The sequence below is a fragment of the Equus przewalskii genome, chromosome 1 (genome assembly GCF_037783145.1).
Source record: "Equus przewalskii isolate Varuska chromosome 1, EquPr2, whole genome shotgun sequence".
NCBI lineage: Eukaryota > Metazoa > Chordata > Mammalia > Perissodactyla > Equidae > Equus > Equus przewalskii.
Genome location: NC_091831.1, coordinates 104,004,265 through 104,030,288, shown reverse-complemented (window position 1 = coordinate 104,030,288; position 26,024 = coordinate 104,004,265). Strand labels below are relative to the sequence as shown.

Sequence of the window (26,024 nt, the reverse complement as noted above, 5' to 3'; positions counted from 1 at the left end):
CTTTGCAACTCTGCCTTTTGAGCCTTGACCACTGAAGCCCTCCCAGCTTCACTTGGGGCCGCCCGGTGGGAATCACCTTGTTCTGCAGTTACATCTGGGCACTCTGAACTGAACACCAAGCCCTTCCCAGCCCTGTTGGCATATATCTCTTCTACCCCCAGGTCAGCCCACACCCTACTGCCGGGTGGGATCATTGGCATCCAAAGGGCATAATCTCCTTAGAAGGTGCCTAAAGCAAGTTAGCTGTTGAATTTGTCCAAACAGGTTCCCTTGAGGAGCATTGAATAGTGCCTGCTCCTCAATAAATGTTAAATTGATATGAGTTACTTTTTGCCAAAAATAAGATGATTGGACTCGCAGAGGGGAGTCAGGACCTTTGATCTTTTGCTGAGCACCCCATGGCAATTCTAACTTTTGGACTGAAGTCTGGGCAGGTTAGCTCAGATCGCGTGCAACGCAAGGCTGAGGGTTACAAGTGGTGTTCCAGCAGACTGCCAAGCCTCGGAGCTGGCTCTCTACCAGACGGGAACGTTTGAAGCCTCAGCTCACAATGATGGAGGGGGAAAAAAAAAAGATCAAAAATAGAAGAGAGAATCCCAACATTAGAAGGACTGCAGATGTCTTCAAGTTACCCTGTAATCACCTGGAAAGGAAAGGATATGTTCTTTATCTATGAAGTGTCTTACTCATTTTTGATATTCTAGCAAGGACTTTTAGCTCTTTCACCATCAATAGTGGGAAAAAAAAGCCCTAAAAACTTATGCTCTGATAATCACACTAATTATAGATTATTCTCTATGCCTGGTAGAGCATCTAAGTAATAAAAAACCTAAGCATGACTGAAATGGAATGTTTTTTAAGTTACGTAAAAGTTCCATACACAGAGTTGATTATATATGTAGGAGAGGTTTCTATTGAGGCAATGGCATGATTAATTCCAGTCAGGAAACGGTGGTAGCGAGCCCAGCCTTCCTCCAGCGCATGCTGGCTGTACATGAAAGCTTACATGGCTGGTGCTATGGTAGAAAAGGTGTTGTACTTGTGCTCCTTCTGCCAGTAGCTGTTTAATAATGCAAGCCCATTAATCGAGGAGGAAGATGACACGGTGTTCCCTACTCCCTACAGCAAAACCATACACGTTATTGCTTGAAAAGTGGGCGTAAACATGATTCCTTTGCAAAAGAATTGGGGCCGTTAAAGTTTGTTTTTTCTTTCTTTTGGAAACATACATCCTTTAGAAGGGTTAGGATGATTGAGAAGTGGTTAAATAAACAGCACTTTCCTACCATAGTCAGTAGACTGTCTTGAAGTATTAGCTGTTTATTTCACTGACGTATTCTGAAGGGTCTACAGGGGGCTTTTTCAGAAGTCAGGACCTCAATGTAATATACAAGCATTGATTCTGATATTTCCCTTGATAACAGTGCTCAACCATATTGGGGTTGTAAGTCAGTAAGGTTCACTGGCTGCCATAATGCTCACTGTCACCAGTAATAAGTACAAAGGACTTGCTCTAAAAGCTGGCTTATAAAACTTTAAGGAAACTTGGATCGCTTAAGTGAACTTGCAAGGCTCTGGGGGGGCAGGCGGGCCTTAGTTGTCTACTTATATTAATTTCACAGAGTTTAAAGGGTCAAGAAAGGCGGTCGGTGATGCTTATTAATTTATGAAAGATGGACTCTTGTCTGTCTTGCTATCTTGCTTTGACCATTGTGCCTTTCCCTTTAGAAAATTTAATATAAATTAAACCTTAGCAGACAAGAGTGCCCTAAAGCATTAAGTCTAAAGTTCACAGCTGGACTAAAAGGATCCAAAGATGCTGTGTCTTTTTGCCGGTACAATTTCATTTGAAGTGATGATCGAACAATAGAACCACATAGTAGACATAGAACATGAGAAGGAAAAAAGCAATCAGAGGCATACTGCAGTTAGTCAAGGATTAGGATATATTAAAAATATGAGATATGCTTGCTTCTAAGGATTTTTTTTCTTGTCTCACTAAGAAAAAATGGCTTGTAGTGGGAGCATCTTCTTGTCCTTAAGTGAGGACATGGTTCTTGTTAAGATGGGAATGTTTATGTGTCATTACGATGTCTCAAAACATGTCTGATGGCTGAAGCCAAACTGCTGAGGAAAAGGAAATGGAACATTGCCATAGAAACCAAAGCCAGTTTTACTGATGGAAATGCTCTTTCTTGGCTGATTTGCTTTAGAATAGTGAGAGAAGGCTACAATCATGGAATGGGAGTATTTAAAAATGCAGTACAGAATTTAGTCCTCACAAAGAGCTTGGGATGTTTTTCCCATTTAACAGATGCAGGCATTGAGGCTCAGAGAGGGTAATACATTTTCTGAGGTTGTACAGCTAATATTTGCCTGAGGAGTATTGAGAAATAAAGGGATCTGCTACTCCCCCACCCCTCAAACCAAGGGATCAGGTTGAGAATCACTACTGCCAAGCCAATCTTTTCTTCTAGGAAGACTTTTTTTTTTTTTTTCTGAGGAAGATTAGCCATGAGCTAACATCTGTGCCAATCTTCCTCCACTTTATATGTGGGTTGACACCACGCTGTGGCTGATGAGTGGTGTAGGTTTGTGCCTGGGATCTGAACCTGCAGGCCTTGGCCGCTGAAGTGGAGCATGCCAAACTTACACCACGGGACCTCCCTCCTAGGAAGCACTTTTTGATCAGCACATCCAAGACAGGGAACAGCATCTATGCTAAGTCCTGGAGTGAGGGGTGGAAATCCAGCCAGCTTGGCTGCAGTGCAGTGGGCATAGGGAGTGAGGGAATGTAAGATTAAGTTAGGAAGGGCACAGGAGACATGTGGGGTAAAGTAGGCTGGTAACTTGATTTTTACTCCAGTTGCAATGGGAGACATTTGGAGGTTTGAAGCAGAGGAATACTCAGATTTATTGATCTATGAGTTTAAAAAGATTACACTGAGAGACCACTGCTTCCTTTTGGGAAAGAGTAACTAGTTGCAGATTGTGCTCATGTAGAGAATGACTTAAAAAAGCAGATAAAATATACAAATCATGTGTTAGAAGGCAGCAGAGAGCTGTTGAGGAAAAGAGAGAGAGTGACTGAGACTCTGAAGAAGTGAGCTGACCTCTGCAGCTGCTTTTAGACTGGGTTCCTTTGCTGGTCTAGATACAGGCAAGAGGCTGAATATCCTAGATTTGCACTAGTGGAAGCCTGGGGAAAAGAGAAAGTGGTAGAACTTCTAGAAGAGGCTGGGGAAGCCATGCATGCAGCTAGTTTTTTCCCTCAATTGAATTCTGAGGCTATATGGAGTAGGAGGCAAAAAACCTACACAGGAGTCCTCTGGAAAAAATGCAGCCAAGGTTTCAACAGTGCTCACAGTTTCAAGAGACAAAGATTAAAATTCAGATTCATTGTGAGGAAGGGATCCAGTGAGCATGCTAGACTTTGAGGTGAAAATCTGGGAAGGCTGTGCCTTAAATAAGGATGAACAGGAAATAGATTCAGCTTTACCTTGACTGCAGCACAGCCTTGAAACAGCATAGTTTCTGATTAGATTAAGGTGATCAGCTATTACTCTATCTGTCTAAATGAGGGAGGGATAAATGATCTATAGAGGAAAATAATATAATCTGGAATCTCTCTAAGTTTTATGAACAATATCCATTAAATCAATGATTACTAGACATACCAAAACACAGAACCACATGACTAAAAACCAAGAGAAAAGCAGTTAAAGGAAATAGGCCCATAGGTGATCCAGACATAGGAGTTAGTTAACAAGACTTTTAAGTAACCAGATATATATGTTTAAGAACATGGAGAAAATAGCTGAAAATATAGAGGATATATCATAAATATGAATCTATAAAATCAAATCAAATGGGCAATTCTAGAACTGAATACACAATATCAGTTAACAGTAATCTGGACATAATAGTAAGTGGGATTAGTGAACTGGAAGAGAGGTCAACAGAAAATCTTTAAGCTGTAGCACACAGGGATAAAAGAACAGAAAATATAGAAAAGAGCATTATGGACATGTGGGACTCAGTGAATAAATCTAACATATAAATGGAATCCCAGAAGGAAATGATAGTGCATGGGGCAGGGGCAATATTTACAGAGATAATGGCTGAATATTTTCCAAAACTGATGAATGGTATTAATCTATAGGTTCATAAAGCTCTGTGCTGTCAAGAAGTATAAACATGATATCACAGTATTGTATTACAAGTAAATATTATAATAAGACTGCTGAAAACCATAGACAAAAAAAAGCAAGGTGAATTACCTTCAAAGGACCAATAATAGGTTTGATAACCGACTTCTCACAGAAACAGTGGAAGCCAGAGGACAGTGGAATATCTTTAAAGTACTGAGAAGAGTACTATGACTTCCAGTAAGGAGAATGGATTTTTGGGGTTAGAGGCAGCTAGAGAGAATATGGGAAGAGCAATTCACAGGTGTTACAGTCTTGCAGTGTCTTGCAAGAGGTGATTGTCGTGTGGACCAGGCTAGTGGTGATGGAGATGGAGAGAAGTGAACTGCTTCAATAAATATTTAGGAGGTCAAAAATCCTGAAAATAAATAAAGAAAACCCACCAATCCACTGCACACCCCCATTCCCCAAAGACTCTATCTCATCTCATGATTGTTTTCTTTCTTAGAGGTTTACTTAGTCATCTCATGGACCATCTGGTTGACTAAGATGAAAATTCCTCTTTCCCACAAGATAGTCTCTTTTATAACCCTATGCTGTCTCATTCTTGTATTCATATCTGATGCTCAGACAGTGACTGAGTGCCCTTCTGGTTCTCCGTGGAGAATTCCACTTGACACTATTAACAAAAACTTTGGTAGGGGGCTTCAGCTCCTGTCTTATCCAAGTATGTGGTGGTGAGATTGTAGGCTTACAGACAAGTGAATGTGATAATAGGCCAAGGGCTGTGTTGGGAAGAGGTAGTTCTTTCTTTGGGGTCCCTGACTTCAGAGAAATCTGGACATGGGGAGGCTAATTTCAAGTCTGACTTCACTGGATCCAAACACCACCTTTGCCAGCTACTTGTTGTGCAACCTTGGGGCTCTGTTTCTTTCATCTGGAAAATAGGATTGTTGGTAATATCATACAAGGTGGTGCCAGATACAGGACTCAGGGTCAGGGACATGTCAGATACTCAACAAATGCCATATTCTACTCCACTGACCTGCCTGCACCGAGCACGATGATCTAGCACAGACCATGTGCCAGGATGAGGCACTCGTAGCTATAGGCCATACTGGTTAGTCCTTTCAGCACATGCTGTAGTGATCTTTGAACACATTATTGTGTGTCCTTGGTCAGGAAGGGGTGGGGAAGCTCTAAGAGGGGAGAAAAATCAGGCCTATTTGAGCAAGATATAGTCATGGGGATTGAGAGGGGCAGCAGAACTAAAGAACAATCACTTTTCTGTAAGTTCAGCTTGGCTCTTGATAAAATCAGAGCTCTGCTAGTTTAGTATCTGCTCATAAGAGGTAGCTGAAACCAAGTGATGAGTATTTGAAGGGCAGGGACTAATTAATTTATGTACTACTTTCCTATTGCTGCTGTAACAAACAAATTACCATGAACATAATGGCCTAAAACAACATAAATTTATTCTCTTACAGATCTGGAAGTCATAAATGTAAAATCAAGATGTTGGTGGGGCTACATTCCTTCTAAAGTTTTCGGGGAAGAATGTTTCCATTGTCTTTTTCAATTTTTAGAGGCTATATGTCCCATAGTCCTTGGCTTGTGGGTCCTTCCTTGCATCAACACAACTCTTATTACCCTTATCACATTTCCTACTCCTGGCTCTAATTCTCCAGCCTTCTTCTTATAAGGACTCTAGTGATTATGTTGAGTCCACCAGGATAAATCAGGACAATCTCTCCACTTTACATTAATCACATCTGCAAAGTCCCTGTTACCAGGGAAATTATCAGAACCACAAAGTCCAGAGATTGGGACATGGACATCTTTAGGAGGGAGATTATTATTAAGCTTGCTACAATTTTATCTTTTCTTAAATTTGTGGTAAAATATGCATAACATAAAAATTTACCATTTTAACCATTTTTAAGTGTACAGTTCTGTGGCATTAAGCATACTCACATTGTTGTGCAACCATCACCAGCATCCGTCTCCAAAACTTTTTCATCTTCTTCAACTGAAACTCTGTACCCATTAAACACTAACTCCCATTACCCCCACCCCCAGCTCCTGGAAAACACCATTTTACTTTCTTTCTCTATGAATTTTACTATTCTAGGTACCTCATAAAAGTGGAATCATACAGTATTTCTCCTCTTGTGACTGGCTTGCTTCGCTTAGCATAATGTCTTCAAGGATCATCCATGTTGTAACATGTGTCAGAATTTCCTTCCCTTTTAAGATTGAATAATATTCCACTGTATGTATATACCACATTTTGAAAATCCGTTCATCTGTATAAGGACACTTGGGTTGCATTCATCTTTTGGATATTGCAAATAATGGTGCTATGAAAATAGGTACACAAATATCTGTTCAAGTCTTTACTTTCAGTTCTTTAGGATGCATACCAAGAAGTGGAATTGCTGGATCATATGGTAATTCTATGTTTATTTTGAGGAACTTTCATACCATTTTCCACAGTGGTTGCACCATTTTACATAATCACCAGCAAAGCACAATTGTTGCAATTTCTCCACATCCTTGCCAACACTTGTTATTTTCTGTTTTTCTTTTGATAATAGCCATCCTATGGGTGTGAGGTGGTATCCCATTGTGATTTTGATTTTCATTTCAGTAATGATTAGTAATGTTGAACATCTTTTCATGCACTTATTGGCCGTTTTTATATTTTCTTTGGAGAAATGCCTGTTCAAGTCATTTGTCCATTTTTAAATTAGGTTGTTTGAGTTTGTTTGTTTTTTGAAATATTGGAGTTCTTTATATATTCTGGACATCAACCCCTTACCAAATATGTGATTTTCAGATACTTTCTCCCATCCTGTGGATTGCCTTTTCACTGTGTTGATAGCGTCATCTGATGCACAAAAGTTTTTAATTTTGATGAAGTGCACCTTATATGTTTTTCCTTTTGTTGCCTGTCCTTATGGTGTCACATCCAAGAAGTCACTGCCAAATTTAATGCCATGAAGCTTTCCCCCTGTGTATTTTTCTCAGAGTTTTATGGGTTTTAGCTCTTGTGCTTAGGTCTTTGATCAATTTTGAGTGAATTTTTGTATATGGTGTTAGGTGAGGGTCCAACTTCATTCTTTTGCATGTGGATATCCAGTTTTCCCAGCACCATTTGTTGAAAAGACTGTACTTTTCCAATTTGATGGTCTTGGGGACCATTCAAAAATCATTGTCAAAAGTCACGTGACCATATAGGCAACGGTATATTTCTGGGCTCTCTATTCTATTCCCTTAGTCTATATGTCTATCTTTATGGCAGTACCACGCTGTTTTGCTTACTGTAGCTTTGTAATAAATTTTGAAATCAGGAAATGTGAGACCTCTATTGCTATGACTGGAGGTGATTATCAGGGCTAGAAATTTGAGATGTCCCTGTGATCACAGTGGATGAATAAATTAATAACTTTAAAAGTAAATGAAGCTGTGTGGTCACCAATAGTCAAAAATTGTCAGGTGTATGTCTTCTGCTTCTGCTTGAACCATGAAGAAAAAGAAAGATGATAAACATTAGAAAGATGAAGCATGATTTTAACTCCCCCTGAAATTGCTGGATAGATAAAGATAGAGACTTCTGAAGAGCACGCCTGAGCTCCGGCCTTCCTTTGTCATTTATGGCTGTCTTTGGATAAGGCAAAAGGAAGAGGGAGCAAAATATCTTCATCTAATTATAACTCATTTTTGAATTCTATTGTTCCTCTCTGCTTTAGTCCTGGCACACACTTTTAATCCCTTGTATAACTTATGATTAGGGTAGGCTGCATATAATAAAAAACAGAATAAAAATAGAAGTTTGCTTCTCCCTCACATAAGGGAGTTGAGAGGCAGGCATCCCAGGGATGATGTGAAGCCACACAAACTTTTCAGGGACTTGGGTTACTTTCAGCTTTCTAGTCTGCATTCCCTGGATTGTAGCCTTCATTCTCCTATTCCAAGATGGAAACAGAATCTCCACTTATCATGTCACATCACATCGCATCAAGTCATATCACATCATATCATCATCTAATCACATCATATTATGTCAAATCCCAACGGTAGGAAAGGAAAAAAAAAACCCAAAGCCCTCCTTTTTAATGATACTTCCTGGAAGAAGCACACATTTCCACTTACCACTCATTGGCCAGAACCTACTCACGTGGCCACAGCTCTTTGCAAGGGAAGCTGGGAAATGTAGTCTTTTGAATGAGTTAACTGGGAGTTCTATTAGCAAAGTAGGAGAAAATAGTCATTGAGAGGCAATTTGCAGTCACTGCCACAGCTCTGAATACCTTCAGTATAGAAGTCTGCATATGAACTCTTTAGACTCTTTATGCTATGTCCCACACTGATATTGATGCATATAGAAATAATACAAGATACAAATTCTGGATATTCATCACTCTAACAGCTTAGAGTATAAGTCCTTAAGAGGCTTTCTGGAGTGAGCATAAGTGGCTCTGGTGATGTTTCAGCTTTTTAACTCAACCAGATTTCAATCCCCTTGGGGATGGCCATCACTAATGTTGCAGTGGCAGGAGGGTGGTTGATTTTTAATTCTGCATGCTAGTTTGCCTTTGTGGGCACATTACTTTGTTAGGTAATTATGTGTGATCTCATGGTATGTGACCCACCAAAAGAGGGGCAAGCTTGGGCAAGGCATCATATGAGAACTGATGCAGCCTGCTTGGCCTGTCCCTCTGGCCACCAGAATCTCAACTGTAGTCATTCTTTGGAATCCACCAGCCCAGAGATCTATCTATAGAAAAATCTGAAGAGAATATTTAACCTGGAGCTAAAAGATTCAACAGAAGGGTTAAAAAGTGAAAATGAATACAAAGTTTACTATAGAGTTAAATTTAACAAAGACGTGTATCTACATGCATACATTGTAGCTAATTCCTCTTCATGAAGAAATTTCTGAAATTCTTGGTCAGATGTGGCTAAGGAAACTCCCTCAGTCTCATTCCAGTTCAGATGCTTTCCTTTAATACTCACTTAATCTCTCTTCTTTCTGTCTAGTTTGTTCATTTCTTTTACCTTCCCTTTAGAATGTTTCTTCTTTGATTAGGGACTTTTAAATATTAATTGCAGAGATGTCTCAAAATTTCCTTTTGCAATGGCTCAGATTCACTCTTTCCTCCCAAATGATGATGAGTTATATTTTTTAGCTCCAGTGGCATTCAGCTCCATGCAATGCTGAAGCTTACTAAGTCTTCTTTTCCTTCAAAGTGAGGGCTGCCATATTAACTTCTGGGAATATAGCCTCTTCTCTGCTTCCCTCCATGCCTTCTGCTTTCCCTCACTGAACCCCTTTTTGATAATCAAGGACTCAGCTGTTAAGGAGTTCTCATGCACATAGAATGTGTTTCTGCCATGAGACGTCTAAAATCAGGTTGATAATAATGATCCTGGAATGTTCTTGGAGGTGGTCTTCCAAAGTACATCCAAGGACATCTGGAAGCATTTTTTCTTAAGTTTGGGAGCCAAATGTTTTACTTTTCCCAAAGTTTTCCAGTTGGATGAGCTGGGAGAAAAACTTTTCAGTCAAAGCACCGTTAGGTGAGACATTTATTGACTATTGGACACCATGCATCATCAACACATGTTGACTGCACCCACTTCTCACCTCAGTGTGCTCTGCTTTCTCTAACTGTAAAGCAAATTAGTTTCTCTTTAATTAATCTGAACAGTTGAGAGAATATTGGGAATGATAATGATTAAAGAGAAGTCCAGATAACTGAAAAGAACTTACATCAAAAGTCCCAGGTTCAAGACTCAAATCCCTCGTTTGTGAAATGTGGATAGTAATAATATATTCTCCCTATCCATCTCCCAGAATTTCAGGGAGAATCATCTTAGACAATGGGTATGAGAGTGCTTTGTAGTCTATAAAACATAATAGAGATGTCAGTTGTTTCTACAACCTTCACGCCAATGTTTTCCTTGTGCTTCTTGGCTCAAACTAATGAAAAGATTTTAACTTTTAATTTCCTTACAGTTTTCTTTTGCTTTGTCCTCAAAGAGATTTGCTTTGTTTTATTTACAAGTGACAGAAATACAACTCAAAGTAACTTAAGCAAAAGCCAGAAGTTATTGCCTCATTTTAGTGAGAAGTCAAAGCCTCCTTCGGGCGTATTAAGATTCAAGAGCTCGAATAACATAATCAAGACTCTCTCTCCTTCCCTCAGTCTCTGGTTCTGCTTCCCTCTGTTTGTGGGCCATGTTCTCTCCTTTGGGCTTAAGTTTTATCCACGTGTCCAGGGAGGGTGGCTATTGACGTCTCCGTGTAACTCAACAGAAAGAGAGCTTCTTTCCTCTAGTGTCCATACATTAGTTCCAGGGAAGTATACTCAGAATGGCCCTGGTTTGGGACTACTTGGAGCAGGGAAATGGTTTCCTTGATTGAGTGGCCTGCTCACTGTGCTGATCCCTGTGGGCCAGGGAGGTGTTAGGAAAGGTTCCTGTGGCTGACTACCCAGTTAAAGCTGCAAGAGTGAGAGAACGGTGATTCTCCAAAGGAAGGCTTGTTGGGCAGAAGCAAACCCCATGTGCCTTTTGTAAAAGATAAGATCAGGCATTTCACAGAAGAGGAAACACATGAACATATGAATGCACACTCAACCTTATTAGTAGTTAAGGGAATTAAAAAGCAATGTAAGATACTATTTCATACCAACTAGGCAGGGAAAAATTAAAAAGTCAGAGAGGAACAATGAACTCTCTAATATACTGGGTGAAGGATAATCTGCTGTAACTGCTTTGGAAAATAACTCACTATTGTCATGAAGGTTGAATATTCATATATATTATGGCCTAGCAATTCCTTTCCTAATATAGACCCTAGAAACTCTACACAGTGCACCAGGAGACGTGTGTGAGAATGATCATAACCCACTTACTCTTAGCAGCAAAACGTTAGTAGCAAAATCAACTTAAATGTCCATCAGCAGAATAATGAACAAATAAATTGTGGCATGATCATATGATAGAATACTATACAATAGTGAAAACAAATATCAGTTCACGAACAAACATAAATTAAGCTTAGAAATATAGTGTTAAGTAAGAAAGCAAGTAACAAAAGACTAACTACAGTATGATACTATTTTTATAAAGCTCAAAAACAAGGAGAATGCAATGATATATTGTTTTGATAAATAACAAAGGCAAGAGAATGATAAACACAAAATTAAAAATAATAGTAGTTACTCCTGGAGTAGTTTGACTGTCTGGGCTATAAGACTGGTGTTGATGGTTCTTTTTTCCTTAACATGAGAATGAGTTTGAGGTATTTGTTGACTATGCTTCATAAAACACACACACAGACACATACGCAAAATATATGTGTATTTACATATATTATATATATTCTTTTACATTCTAAAATATTAAATAATAGAAACATAGGAAAACAAAGCATATATTCCCTACAAGTTTCCCCAAATTAATTAGATTAAAAATGTTCATTTCAGTAGAATTAATCTGCATACAACTAAAGAAATTTAGGAGTCAAGGTACAGTTTATAGGCAATTGATATGGATTGGGACACACTAAATGTTGAGCTGGTCAAGTAACTAATGGAACATTTGATAAGTTACCAAACTTTGAAAGATACAAAGCAAACAACAAAGGGGGACATGCTTTTTTCTGCCTGACCAAATGGAACATTGGATTAACTGGAAAAAAATGGGAGGCTGATTTAAGGAATTCTCTTTGAATATTTAGAGCAACATTCCCACCTCAGAGCCACTGGACCATGGAGTACTTACCCTGGGGTGGGAGGGGGGAGGCTTTCAAAAGACTCACTTATTGCATCAATACATGTTTGGTTGCATCAGTTCCTGGAGAATAAAAGCCAGCATTAGGTATTGACAACATGATTTTTAACTTACTTGGAAATTTTTAACTCATGTGGGAATAGTTTGAATTTGTATTCCTGTTAGGATTTTAGAGCCGGATTTTTCCACAGCTTGGCATTTTCCTCAAAGGAATTATGGATTAGGCAAGGAGCAAGGAGAATTATCTCTAACAAAGAAAGATGATAGAAAGATGGATGACAGAATGAGGCGGAGGGAGGAAAGAGCTGGAGAATGGGGTGGTGAAGAGAGCAGGGTCTGGGGGAGGCGCCCACTGAGGCTGAGATCCTGCCTCTGTGACTTAGGGCTGTAGGACTCGTTCAAGTTCCTCACCCTCTCTGATCTTCACTGGGGTATCTATAAAGTGGGGACACCAGTACCCATCTCCTCGAGTTGTTCTTGGGATCGCACACCCTTCAGACACATGCAGCCTGACCCAGGAAGGATCAATGAAAAGATGCAGGGAAGATAAGCCCCACTCTTAACAATTTGCATGTTTTTAACGTGTGCTATGAAAGAATATGTTTATGGTGAATGTGGCTGTGTGTGAATGACTAGGGTGAATAAATAACTCAAGAGTGGGTTTTGGAAGGGGTAGGGTTTACCCCGAAAGGAAGTAGGGGAGAGGATGGCTCAGGTGCCCCCCCCCCCGCCATGAATCAAAATAACTTTTTTTTGCCTGATGCCAGTCCGGAAGTTGAGCTATGGGCTGCCCACCTCTGTGTAATGCAGGTGGTGTGTCTGGTGTGCAGATGGAAGGTTAGTAAATGTATTTGTACCATGCAGTATACCACATTTGGTTGTTCTTTCCCAACATTAACTAATGCCACGCTGGTGACTGAAAAGGAAGATGAGGTGGTCCTGTGCCCATTGTTAGGGGTGAGTTAAGTGTGCGAGGGGTCTGTCTCAGACAACGAACAATTAGGAGGACACCACCTCCAATTACTCCTCTCTGTTTTGGGAAGCAATGGTGATGGGAGAAGGAACATTGGCTCTGGAGCCAGGCACACCTACTGTTAAGTCCTGGTTCCTTCATTTACAGCTGTGTGACTTCAGGCAAGTTTCTTTACCTCTCAAAGTGGGAAACACCCTGCTTTCTTTTGGCTGCCTCCTTATCTTTGCTTTTTAAACTTGACTTTTGATATTTCCTTATAGGCTTGGCCATTGCCTTTGGCCTTCTTCACTGGAGATGGGGACCAAATCTGATAGACTGCACGCTTCATGATAAATCACTTCATGTCATCCATTCCCTATTCTCTCCCCCCGCAAATGGGAGGGCCTGAGCTTTCTTCATGACAATAACAATCATCACTATTGATAAGTTTCTGTCACCTGGGCATGTCATGATGATAGCTTCCTCCTGAGTGGTATTAAGGTCAGCACAGTTGCTCAGCAATTCTATGTAATGAGAGACCCTTGCTCTTTCCTGCTCTAGTGATGTCCACTCTAGTGCCTGTTTATTCTACTCCTTGACAGGTCACCACTTGTCCATGTTTTTTGTGAATGGGGCTTCTGCCCCTGATCCCTGACTTCCCTCCAACCCTGGATTAGAAAGCACAGAATGAGATCCCAAGGTTCTCTTTCAGTGCCTCCTTTAAGCTGGATGTGGGGCATCAGTCCCAACCACTAAGATTCTTTCTTGAGGTTGCCCTGGCCTCTCTGGGCTCTTCCAAGGACAAGGCTCTTCCCACAGAGAAAACAGTCCAACTCCAAGAGTCTTGGCAGCTCAAGTGCTACTTCCCTCCAAAGGACCCCAGATGGCTCACTTTGCAATCCCTTCACTCTTCCTGCAAGTATCTTTCACCACCATCACTGTGGATTTTCCCTGAAGAAGAGGCAGGTGAGCTCAGGTCCATCCTGGATGCCTCTGGCCTATACTCCTCTTTGCTGTTGGCCCTCCCCTGTGAGTTGGATCTGGAGAGGGGAGGCTGGGGCACTCAGATCATGGGGGCATGAGTGCAGCCACAGGTACCAGAGGATGCTGTGATTTTCACGGTCCCATTTTTAGACCAGCTCACTCCGCTGGACTCAGCTCATATATCTAATAATAACGCTTGACGAAGGGAAGGACCAATACTTGTCAAGCACTAATGCCTGCCAGGGATTTTATGTGTTATCTCCTTAAGTTCTCACAACAACTGTTGATGTGAATTGTTATATCTGTATTGTTTCTAAACCACTTTTTTGAAGTATAATTGATATACAAAAGGCTATACATATTTAATCTACACAACTTGATGACTTCGGGGATAAATATACCTCTGTGACTATCACCACAATTTATGCCATAGACATATCTATCACCTCCAAAAGTTTCCTCTTGCCCTCTTTATTGATTATTATTATTACTTTTTGTGATAAGAGCTTAGAAGATCTATCCTCCTAGCGCAGTTTTAAGGATAACATCCGGTATTGTTAACTGTGAGCTCTGTGCTGCATAGTAGATCTCTAGGACCTATTCATCTTGTATAATAGAGACTTTGTACCATTTAACTCATACCTCCCTGTTTCTCCCTCCCCACAGCCCCTGGCAACCACCTCTCTACTCTCTGCTTCTATGAGTCTAGATTCCTAAGTGGTTTCTTCCAGATCACATATTGAAGCTCTGTATTCACCTTCAAGGACATCTGGCTGTAAGGCATGGGGTCTGCCTGCTAACCCACACTGTCTCTGGTTTAACAAAAACGCACATATTATCCTACTCGGATGTTGCCCCAAACCGCAAGCTCCAGAGGGAGTCATGGAAGGCATTTTACAGACAAGCAAGTGGAGGTTCCTTGGCTGTGAGGGTGAGAACGGGGCAGAGAACTGTGTCACTGTCTGGCCACTAGAGTGTCGCATGGAGGGAATAGTAAAGACATTTTCTTGTGTTATCCTACAGGCAGCATAGAACCATGGGGGAGGTTGTAGAGAGGCAGAGTTTTGGGTGAACAAACAGGAAGAATGAACTCCTAATAGAGGCTGTCCTCAAGGTCCACTGCTGCCCTGTGAGCTATGGGGAGGAAGTAAACAAAGAGACAGCATGGTCAGTTGTGGTGGGAAGTTGGCCAAGCCAACTCTAAGTGCTTATGACTCTTGTGGTTCCAGAAGCTTCTGGCTTCTTTTCACAGAATTATAGAGCATCTTCCACTAAAGCCAAGATCCAGAATCACTGCCTCAGAGTTCCAAGTGCCTCACCATTGCAAGCCTGGAGGATGGAGACCATAAATGATTCAATGACTGCTCTCTGGTGTGAATCACCCAAGAATCCTGAGCAATTTGCCTGTTGATTTTCTGTATTTGGCAAAAGCCTACCTGCTCAATGGGATATGATTTTAACTACAATGCTTATCAAAGGGAATCTAGTATTTTGGTTAAAAGGCTCATCAATTTTCTAAACTTGAAAAACCCTGCCTTGGAATGCACAATCCCCGACCCCCTAATGGCCTAAAGAAAAATGGATGTCACCATTAGCTGCTAATATTTCTCTTAAATCTACCCTGTTTCCTGCTCATGCACGTACAACTCAATGCTCTGAGACCAGGCGTGTGTTTTTCAAATGAAATTGCAGTTAATGGTACAAAATATTTACATTTATGCCCTGATCCAAAGAGCCACAAAACTTTATTTCTCCTTTTGTAGTTTCAATATTTAATTAGTGATGAAGCACCAGAAACCTGTAGGGAAAAAACACCCCATTATTTTTTAAGTTATAGTCTATTTACAACTCATTTCCACCTGCTCCCTTTGTCTCCACCTGTCTCCGCTGTACACAGATTCGTCTCAGCCGTCCCCTCAGGAATACAGCTGTGTCATCACATCCTGTGGCATCCTAATATTTCATACTAAGCTTTAAACCAATTAGGAATGACTACTGACTGTGCTGACTCATGGGAAGAGAAGGGGATAATGTGTCCTTCAGGTAATGAACTTCTTTGGGGACTTAACACATATTTCATTTTTTAGCACCGTCGTTTTTCCCTTGTCACATTTCCGTGGATGTGGCTTCGTTTTGCTTCATTGTGCTAGGAGGATTATGCAGGGATTAATATTTGAGAAGTAACGAAGCTTATATTAATAATGAAAGGGATGGGACTGATGCACGGTGTGATTATTGGCCAACCTCTGAGGCCTCAGAGACGTCCCGGAGATGGCAGAAAGTCAGGGGTGATGGGACCCACTTAAATGAGCAGCCTCAACTGAGCTCCAGCTGATTGTGATCCCTGGGAACCAGAACTTCTGGTTTTAAGAGATGAGCCCCAAATCTAGGTGAAATTTCCCTACTTCAAAATGGAGGCTCTATTCAAATGAAATAAACCACCTTCCCGGTGATAGCTACACTTGGCCCTTATCTTGCCAGTTGCAGCCTCTGACCTACACAAATCTACCAACACTTTTTTTTTTTCAGAGGGTAGAAAGCCTTATTATAAATGCATAGATTTCTTTAGGGTTTCCTTCAATTTGCTACTTGCTCATCCTGGTCCAGTGCAGGACTCGGGTCTCACTTTCCTGTCTGGGTCCATGTGGTAAATGCCTAAGACACGGGGCTGGCCACCCGGGGACCTGCTGGACCAAAAGCCTAGGGGGCAAGTAGGAGGAGAGGACGGTCAACACACAAATGACATAGCATGAATCTGACTCTCTTTGACTGCAGAGAAGGATTTTAGCCCAAGGTGGTGGTTGGATCTGGAGCAATTTCTGTGTTTATGACAAGGCAGCAGTAGATTTCAATAGAGCAGGCACCTGCAACACACAACAGAAGAGGAGCAAGGCCCGGGCAGCTTGGCTATATACCCTTCGAGGAGGACACTTGTCCTAGGAGCTTTCACATGCTGCATCTCATTTAATCCATCCAGCAACATGATGAAGTTGTTGTTGCCATTTTACGAAGATGAAATTGAAGGTCTGAGAGTCGCAGTTGTCAGTGTTTGAGCTGGGACCCGAATCCAGATCATCTGATAGGAAGGCAAGTGACCTACCACCCTGGACTCAGGGTAATGCACCTCTGCCTCCTTGCTAGGAATACAGCATGACAAATGGCAAGAAAACTGTGGCTTTCACCTGTTTGTTATGAGCCCCAATTTTATAATGGGAATTTGGCCTCACATTTAGACATATTCCTACATAGCAAAAGCTCTGTTTTCTTGATTAGCATAAAAAAATGACCCCAGGAGAAGTTCATCCCCAGATCAAATAACGTGTATTGTAATAGGATGTTAACAGAACCCTCCTTTACCCTGCCTAGCCCACTCCTGGTCATTAACAGTCCTGAGTTTGAACAGGGCAGGCCCTAATTCTTCAACTGAGCTTTCTTTGCTCCACTAAGTTCAATCCATGTTGGAGCTATTAAAATGTCTTTTTAGTGCTTAGTCTGAAATTACCTCCTTTTACAAATTTTCCCATTACATAGATCTATAGCCCTTTGGAAAATGAATTGCTTTTCATGGCGGTGGCGGAGTGTCTGTGATTCTGATATTATTATATGGTGTGTCTTGATTAATCAATGTTTGAGAGCCATCCAACTCTAAGCTAGAGTACAAGTAAATACAAGTGGACTTTGTGCCAAACTCCTGCCTCCATAAAAAAATCCCCTGAAATGCAGATGATAGGAGCAAGGAGATGGCAGTGTCTGAGCCCAAGAACGTGGAAGGTTTCAGCGAGGTACTTAATATTCATCTGGTATTCATTGCAATAACATCAATCTTACCAAATTCTCCTGGTATTAATGTGGATGTTCTGCATTTAATATATACTTCCAGTGGAATTTCTTTGTAATTGAGCACTAAATGATGTCCACTTATGGGAAAGTGGTTCCAGAATTTTTTGTCATAAATGGGTTTTAGTAGAATAGAAAAATCCCAGATTCATTGCCCAGTCTACATTAGTCTCTTTACGCTCTAATTGTCATTGACTGTCTTTACTGTATTATTTCCAGACAGTTCATAATTTCCCCAGCTGAACAAATGATGATTTGTGCGTGAAGGAAGACACTGTCTGGATTATGTGGTGCCATTGATTTTTTTTTATTGCTCTTGTTTCACAAAATATCTTTCAAAATCATTCGAATCATCTCTGTTGGTGTCATTATTAATGGCTATGAAATGAGAAAGGGGGTGACTTGTGTAGTAACAATGATAGCAAAAATTTACTGAGTGCTTAATATGTACTAGAGACCCTCCAGAGGTAAATGCTTTACCTTCATTATCTCGTTGGAACCTCGCAACAATTTGATGGTTCTGATTACCCTTTGCATTTTAGTCCAGTAAGCTGGGCATCAGAGGTTAAGGAATTTGTAAGAGGTCATACAACTAGAAAGAAGCAGAGTTGGGGTTAATTCATACCTGCCTGGCTTCAGGCCTCAAAATCTGTGTTTTTCACCAACATACCAGACAGCTTGCGGAATGGAATCGCGGTAGGGAGATGGAGTGAGCTATGGACTGGTGAGAAATTCCTATGTTTCTTTATCACAAGCAGATAGACTTATTAAGATAACTGGAAAGCCGTTTCTATTAAGAGAGAGGGTTTTTTTTCTTTCCTGAGGCTTGGAGATGGTGGGAACTGATGGTTAGGGGAAATATCTGCCTGCAAACTAGATGCATGGTTCCATGAAGCGAATGATCAATAAACCAAATAAATTGACTACTGTATTTGTTTGCATGGAAGCAGTTTTACCAGACACGCAACAGCGGCTAGTTAACCCCAGGGTTACAGCATGTGGCTGTTAGACCTGAGGTTGAAAGCTCTGCTTTGTTAATAATCCTCATGCTGCCCATGTTGGGTGTTCGGGGAGGCCCTGCAGGAGGGGTTGTCTTAGCCCTGACATTAACCAGCTGATGGTCTTGGAGAAGCATCTTAACTTTTCTCATCTGCAAAATGAAGGGATTGAGTTGAATCCAAGACTTTCAAATGTATTTAGATTTTGACATTGTAAGTATTTCTTCCAAAGAAGTGGAATGAAGAATCCTGCTATGCAGAACAGATGAGAGCAGAACACCTCTGGTTGAAGGAGGCGCTGCCCCCTCTGCACTCTAGGCTGGGAACTTGTCCTGGCCTAGACCTCCTGGGACCCCACTAGCTGTATCAAGACAAGTCTAGAAAACCTCTGGACTAGCTGCTCCAAAAACTCCTGCTGACTCGTACTTCCATACCCACTCTATCTGGACATGGAGCACACCCAGAGCAACTGGTCCTCTTTAATTTTGTGAGCACTGGGAGTTGAGTCCCTGATAAGTCTTCCTTTGCTGTGGTGACTCCCAGGGCAGTGGTTTACTTAGGGCAAGGCTATGGGATGCTAAGGCATGCATTTTGGATTAACTACATTTTATGTTCCCAACATTTCACTTTTCTTTGTCCTCTACTTCCACTGCACATAATTGGGAATTTTACATAATTCTGCAGGACACTTTACATCTTTCTTTTGATGTAAAAGTGGATTAGGAGGCTGGCCCAGGGGCGGAGTGGTTAAGTTCCTGTGCTCCACTTCGGTGGCCCAATGTTCATGGTTTTGATGGCCGCGGACCTATATACCTCTCATCAAGTCATGCTTTGGCAGAATCCTACATACAAAGTAGACAAAGATTAGCCCAGATGTTAGCTCAGGGACAATCTTCCTCAAGCAAAGAGAGAAAGGTTAGCAATAGATGGTAGCTCAGGGCGAATCTTCCTTAGCAATAAATAAATAAATAAATAAATAAATAAATAAATAAATAAATAGAATTAGGAAACCAGCCAATCAACAAACAAAAAACTTTCCCATATCCTCTCTTTTTTTCTTTGCAGAGAAAGATTCACACTGAGCTAACACCTGTTGCCAATCTTCCTCTTTTTTTTTTTCTCCCCAAAGCCCCGGTACATGGTTGTATATCCTAGGTATAAGTTCTTCCAGCTCTTCTATGTGAGTCACCACCACAGCATGGCAACTGACAGACAAGTGGTGTGGTTCTACAACTGGGAAGTGAACCGGGGTCACTGAAGCAGTGAAAGCACGAAACTTTAACCACTAGCTCCATCAGGCCTGGCTCCCCTATAGCTTTTCTGATTCCATGCACAAAATGTGTCATTAACTTCCACAAACTTTGCAGCTTGGAACTCAATGCCACTTCCTCAGGAAAGCTGCTCTGGTGGCTCCTATCCTTACACACATCAGCCGCCCCTGCTGTCACCTTCATTACACCTGTACACTTCCTTTATTGCACTTAGCACAGCTTATGATTATGAATTTGATTCAGCTCTGAGCTCACACTGGCCTGCAAGCTCCCCAAGGGCAAGGAGCACACCCACGGTGTTCACCATTTCATCCTAAGTACTTAACACATTTCCCAGCACGGGAAGATGTACAACAAATACTTGTTGAGTGAATCCGTGTTGAAATCCTCTTTGTTTTGGGGCAGTCTAAGCAGAAAGTCATTTATTTGTGGTGGAGCTCTGGAGTCAGTGTGCTTGGTTCAAATCCAAGCTCAACCAATTGCTTATTGTGTGTTCTTGGATAAGTCACTTAAATCTTTCAAGGCTCAGTTTCCTCATCTGTAAAAGAAGACTAATAATAGTATCTATTTTGTAGAGTTTGTGTAAGAAATAATGAGAAAATTTACATAGAATACTTAGTTCAGTGCCTGGCATGTAGTAAGCCTCAACAAATTCTAGTTTCCTATCATTATAATATTTATTTCCCTAGTGTAACTCAGCCCCATGCAGGAGACACATAAATTGAAAATTGCAATTTAACATGATAGGTCCAAAACTTTGGCTCAGTTTCACTGGGGTTCTTGTTGAAATCCAATGGAGGAAATGGAGAATGGAATGACTAATGAATACTAATTATTCACTTATTTATTCATTCATTTTATGGCTAATTCTTTTACAACTAATTTATTAATTTATTCTAGCTCTGGGCTAGATACAGGGAAACATATGATATTGTTCTTACCATCGGGGAATTTATAAAATCTGGCTAGGGACAAAAAATATTAATAAATAAAACTGATGTTGTATAATATATACCTTAATCCCAGCAACATTAAAAACTTAGTGTCCTTAAACTCTGAAAAGATTATGCTTTCTCCCTCACCTTCCCTTCCCATAATAACTCTGAAGGAAATCAATATTAAATCACAAAATAAGTGTAAGAAAGGCCAACAAAATTCTGATTTTCCCTAGGATGACCACTATAATGAGATTCTGGGATACCATTCTTGACAAAATATCTTTGGGGCCCCTGCTTTCCTAGTGACTCACGCTGTTGCTGCATGTGCCCACTGGGTACCCAATGCAGAGTCTGGGTGTGAGTGCACAGCACCGGCCGTGGTGGGTGTGAGTTCCAAGCACCATGGGAATTCTGGAGCCTTCAGTGGCTCTGATGATCAAAGCCGAAGCCTCTGCATCTCTTCTGGGTGCTGCTCACCCTGTAACCTCCTGGTTTCTTGTCCATGGTGGACCCTCTGTGTGAGTCAGTGGTCTTGTTACTTCCTGGAGCATCACTCAGGTACTCCCTTTGCTGCCTCTTTCCTTGGGCCATTTCTTGGCTCTGGGCCAGCACCACACATGATACTAAAGTAGAAAAATTATGCTTTGATAACTCGTGGGGTCTACCTCTCTCTATCTATGAACACTGTTGTTCAAAACTTATTTTCTTGTTGCTTATTGGTTGTTTTAAACTTGCTTTGAGTGCATATACACACTTCATCTTAGACAAAGGCTCTGGGGACCAGCAACCATGTTGTTCACTTCCTCTGTGCCCTCAGCTCACTCCAGTCCAGCACACTGTGCCAGGTACTGGGTGTGAACAATAAATGAGACACTGAAGTCCCAACCACAAGGAGTTCATAGTCCTGTTGGCTGACACATGCTCTGATCCAAGGTGAACTGTCTGAGCAAAGTGAAGTAGTGGAAAGGAGGCAGTCACGCTCCAACCTGGGCACTCAAGAAGTTTCCACGGGTTTCCAAATGAGGAGGAGCTCTCCATGCAGAGAAGGAGTTTGTATGTGAGCATGCGTGGAAGAGAGAGTTTTGTGTGTGTGTGTGTATATATATTTGGGATTGTATGTGTGTCGTGGGGGGTTGTTTGTGTGTGTGTATGTGTGCATGTAAGTTGTGTAAGTGAGTTTGGGAAGGTTATGTGTGTGTATTGTATATATGAAGGAGGTTGTGTATGTATGTGTGCGTGGAGTTGTGGGTGTGTGTTCTGAAGGTGTGTTAGGGGCTTGTATGTGTTTTCTGGGGTTTTGGGTATGTGTGTACAGATTGTGGATACGTGTGGAAGAATTATGTGTGTATAGTGGGCTGTGTGTGTGTTGTTGTGGGGGATGTTCTGAAGAGATGTGTGTGTGAACGGCTATGTGTATGTGATTTTGTGAGGGGTTTTGGGGAGTTTGATGTGTGAGGGGGCTGTGTGAGTGTGTGTGGGGTTGAGGGTGTGTGTGGGTGGCTGTTGGTAGGCATAGGTGGTTTCATTTAAGACTAAGAAAGTGGGGCCGGCTCCGTGGCCAAATGGTTAAGTTCGCGCGCTCCGCTACGGCGGCCCAGGGTTCGGATCCTGGGTGCGGACATGGCATGGCTCGTCAGGCCACGTTGAGGCGGCGTCCCACATCCCACAAGTAGAAGGACCAGCAGCAACTAAGATATACAACTGTGTACGGGGGGGGTTGGGGAGATACAGCAGAAAAAAAAAAAAGACTAAGAAAGTACACGTGACCAGAAAATGGAGCAATGAAAAGCACAGGTCGTTGGAGGATGGTGAAATTTTAGGAGAGAAAGCTGGAAAAGCTTGGCCTGGGGTCCAGTTGGATTGGGGCCATGCTGAAGTGTCCTCAGTCAGCCGTTACTGAATGGTTGTAGGAAACAATTGAATCCCTGGAGACTTAGCAGGAGGCTGCCATTGCCACGTAAGACTCCATGATGGGAAAAAGCAGTTCTTTATTGTTAATCCAACACCTCAGATAATATACTTTTTATCTCTGCTCATAATGGTCATGCAGATAAATTCCATAAATCAAGTCTCAGCAGTAAAAAGGTTAATAAGTTTACGCTGTATAATTGAAAGCCATATTGGTGATTAAAAGGATTTTATATATCAGTTTTCTGGGTCACCAACTAATTATTTTCAATGGCTGGTAATAAAACACAGCACCATGGCTGGCTAGACACTGGAAACTGTCAGATGTTAAATCGTGTAGAAAGGACTACAGCAGGTTACCTTAAGTCGGCTTGTCTTTCCCTTGGGGCGTAATGCTGTTGAGTCCCTGTTGTTTGTGCTGTGCCAAGCTTACCTGATGCTTTGGGGTCCTCTTCTACCCAAAGTCAGAAAGCCAGACAATTCCCTCAAACGGAAAGGATGTGTTAAGCTCTTGGAACTCCAGGATAGCTGTTGTCATTCATGTCCAATGCACTTGGCACTAGTCATACTAAGCAGTTTCTCTTACAAGACCAGGGCTGTAGTACGGCGCAGCTGTCCTTGCTTAGGAGGGAGGATTTGGAAAGGAAGGAAAAAGAGTGTGACGTGGAGCTGATAAACATTTATTGATCCCCTAAAACGTGCTTGGAGCCGTGCTTTATAATTCATATCTAGTAGAGGCCACTCAGGTGTGCATTGTCAATCCAAGGCGAGCGACAGGAAAACTGGGACTCAGAAAGTATGGAAGGATTGCCCAAGGTCACAGCTATGAAGTGGTATAGCCAGTGTTCAGGCTTGGGTCTGTCTGACCCCACGCTCAAGTGGTTCTACTATTGAGTTCTGTATGTTTTACTTCTGGTGTTGTGGAGTGCCATCTGAAGGCACAATGACAACCACAAAGGTAAAATTTTCATGGGTTGGTTCTGAGCTTCATTTGGGATGCTGGAGGTTTGTGTAGCTAGGGGATGGTGGAAGCAAGGTCGCTGCATTTCATAAAACACACACTGTGTTCTAAGGAAATGATGCCCCCAGCATAGTGCAAGGCAGGTAAGTGTCGAGAAGGTTGGTCTCCCCATTTTGGAGGCTGCATGAAGATAGATGGAAATGAGACAGGGAGGAAGCAGTGGGGGGGGAGGGCATTTGTTTCAACTCCTGGTATTGTTCCTTAAGAGTGGGCCTGATGCGTCACTTAGCCAAAATGCCATCACCTTTAGAGTTTGTTCAAAAGACGTATGCTTATAGGGTTTATATCAGTAAAGAAACGTAGTTATTGTATACGAAAGTATGAATTACCAAGCTTAAACCCAGAAAAATTGCTAGAAACAGTGGTCAATATCTTTTCTCTGACACTTGAATATGTCTGATTTTGCCCCATTATGAAAGAGAGAAATTAGAGCTGTAAACCTTCTTGTAATTGAAGTTTTTCTTTTGTTTCTCTAGCTCTTTTTCCAGTTCTAATATTATCTTGCAAAATAGGCACTGTGTTGGGTTGTGACTATGTGAGTATGTTTGTGTGCGTATGTTTTTGCATGTGCATGGGAAGGGGTTGGGAAGATTTGCAGAATCATTCAGTTGGGGCCCTACAAGTTCAGCTAATAACAGATGGATCAGAAAGTTGTAACTACTCAGTTACTTTCTTCAAAGGCAAATGGTTTGCAGATGAAACAAAGAATGAAAATTGGAAGGTGAATGCCATTGTCTTGGCTGCAGAGTTCAGTTGTTTAAAGAATAGCCAAGAGCATCCCGGATTGTGATGATTTGTTTAAAAAATGTATTTGACAGATATGGTAATCAAACCACCAAGTAAAGGAGACAATCTGAAGGTGGCACGGAGACTAGACGTTCCCAGGACTCTCCTTGGGCTTGGTAATTAAACCCAGGTGCTTTCTTTTCTTGGCACCAGTGCTAGGAAAGACTGACTGATCAGTGACTTCCGGTTCCCATCTGCCATAAAGTGGTATGTGAAATGCGGGAGCAGCCTCAGTTCCTTCCTGGAGGAAGAAAGAGATTTGATTAACCCAATAACCTAGGGAGAAGCCTCAGAAGTGTGTACAGAGAGAAGGCAAATGACTCTCCTTCAGGTCAGAGTGGAGCAATTCACCTTAGAGAGAAAAGTTGGGCTTCTCACCTTATGGGTGTTCTTCACATCCATTGTGGCAAGAGTGTTCCAAAGATGCAACTCCCTTAGCTGCTTGGCCTGTTTTAGAAGGGAATGTTGGGGTAGGGTAGGGAGTGGGAGGTGAGGAGGAGGAGCAGGAGGGGGAAGAGGGAGGAGCAGACTTGAAAGGGAAGAGAGAAAAGTGGGAGAGAATAGCAATACACTTCCATGAACATGAAAACAAATGGGCTTCAGATGGCTTGAGGCACAAGTGACATTTCTCTTTAATGGGAAGCATATTTTGAATAAAACCAAGCAAGCATCATCCATCATCTTTCCTCCTGAGATGCCCTAACAATCAATGTGTGAGAAGGCGTCTGGGACTCATCCAGAGATTGTGGGGGAAAGCGAAGTTGGGAGGAGAGGCTTGTCTGGGCCCCAGGAGAAGAGAGCTGGGCACCCAGAGGTGGCCGTGGATGAGGGAGGCCAACACCGCAACGCGCCATCAATGGTTTCCATGGTGGATGGCTTCTTACAGGGAAAATCTATCTCTGTCACGGGCATAGCATCACTGGCAGCTAGTTTTCATCCTTATAGGGGGCTGGTAGAAAGGAATGTGGGAGGAGAGCTGGGGCTTTACTTATCCCCTGAAAAGTTAGTAAAAATGGTGTGCATTTGTTCTGGTCCATTCTCTCCCTCTAGGGCCCAGAGCTTTCCCTGACAGGCTTTTCCTATCTCCATCCGCTCCCTAATCAAAAGTTTTATGCACAGTTTCTCACTCTTGGCTCATCTGATGGACACAACTGGTCTGGCATGAAAATACCTACTAATGGATTCATCTGTTATTATCAGGTGATGAGCTAAACTTCAACAGAGCCTAACAGGAAACAACACCCTCATCCAAGGATGGGCTTGAGTGGAGGAAGTTCAAACACCATTGTGGGCAGGGCAGGGATTAGGACGAGGGGAGTGAGGCATTCACTGTGGGCACAAAATTGAAGGAGAAGTAAAAAAAAAAAACCTCATGATT

General features: G+C 41.8%; 1 long non-coding RNA gene across 1 annotated transcript; it reads right to left on the bottom strand.

Annotated features, from left to right (window-relative positions):
* Positions 1-24,646: 24,646 nt before the first annotated feature.
* Positions 24,647-25,175, bottom strand: LOC139083370 (uncharacterized). Its single transcript, XR_011540033.1, has 2 exons — positions 25,025-25,175; positions 24,647-24,887 (listed from the first exon to the last, which is right to left on the bottom strand). It is a non-coding gene; the product is annotated as an uncharacterized lncRNA (long non-coding RNA).
* Between the last annotated feature and the right edge of the window lie 849 nt (positions 25,176-26,024).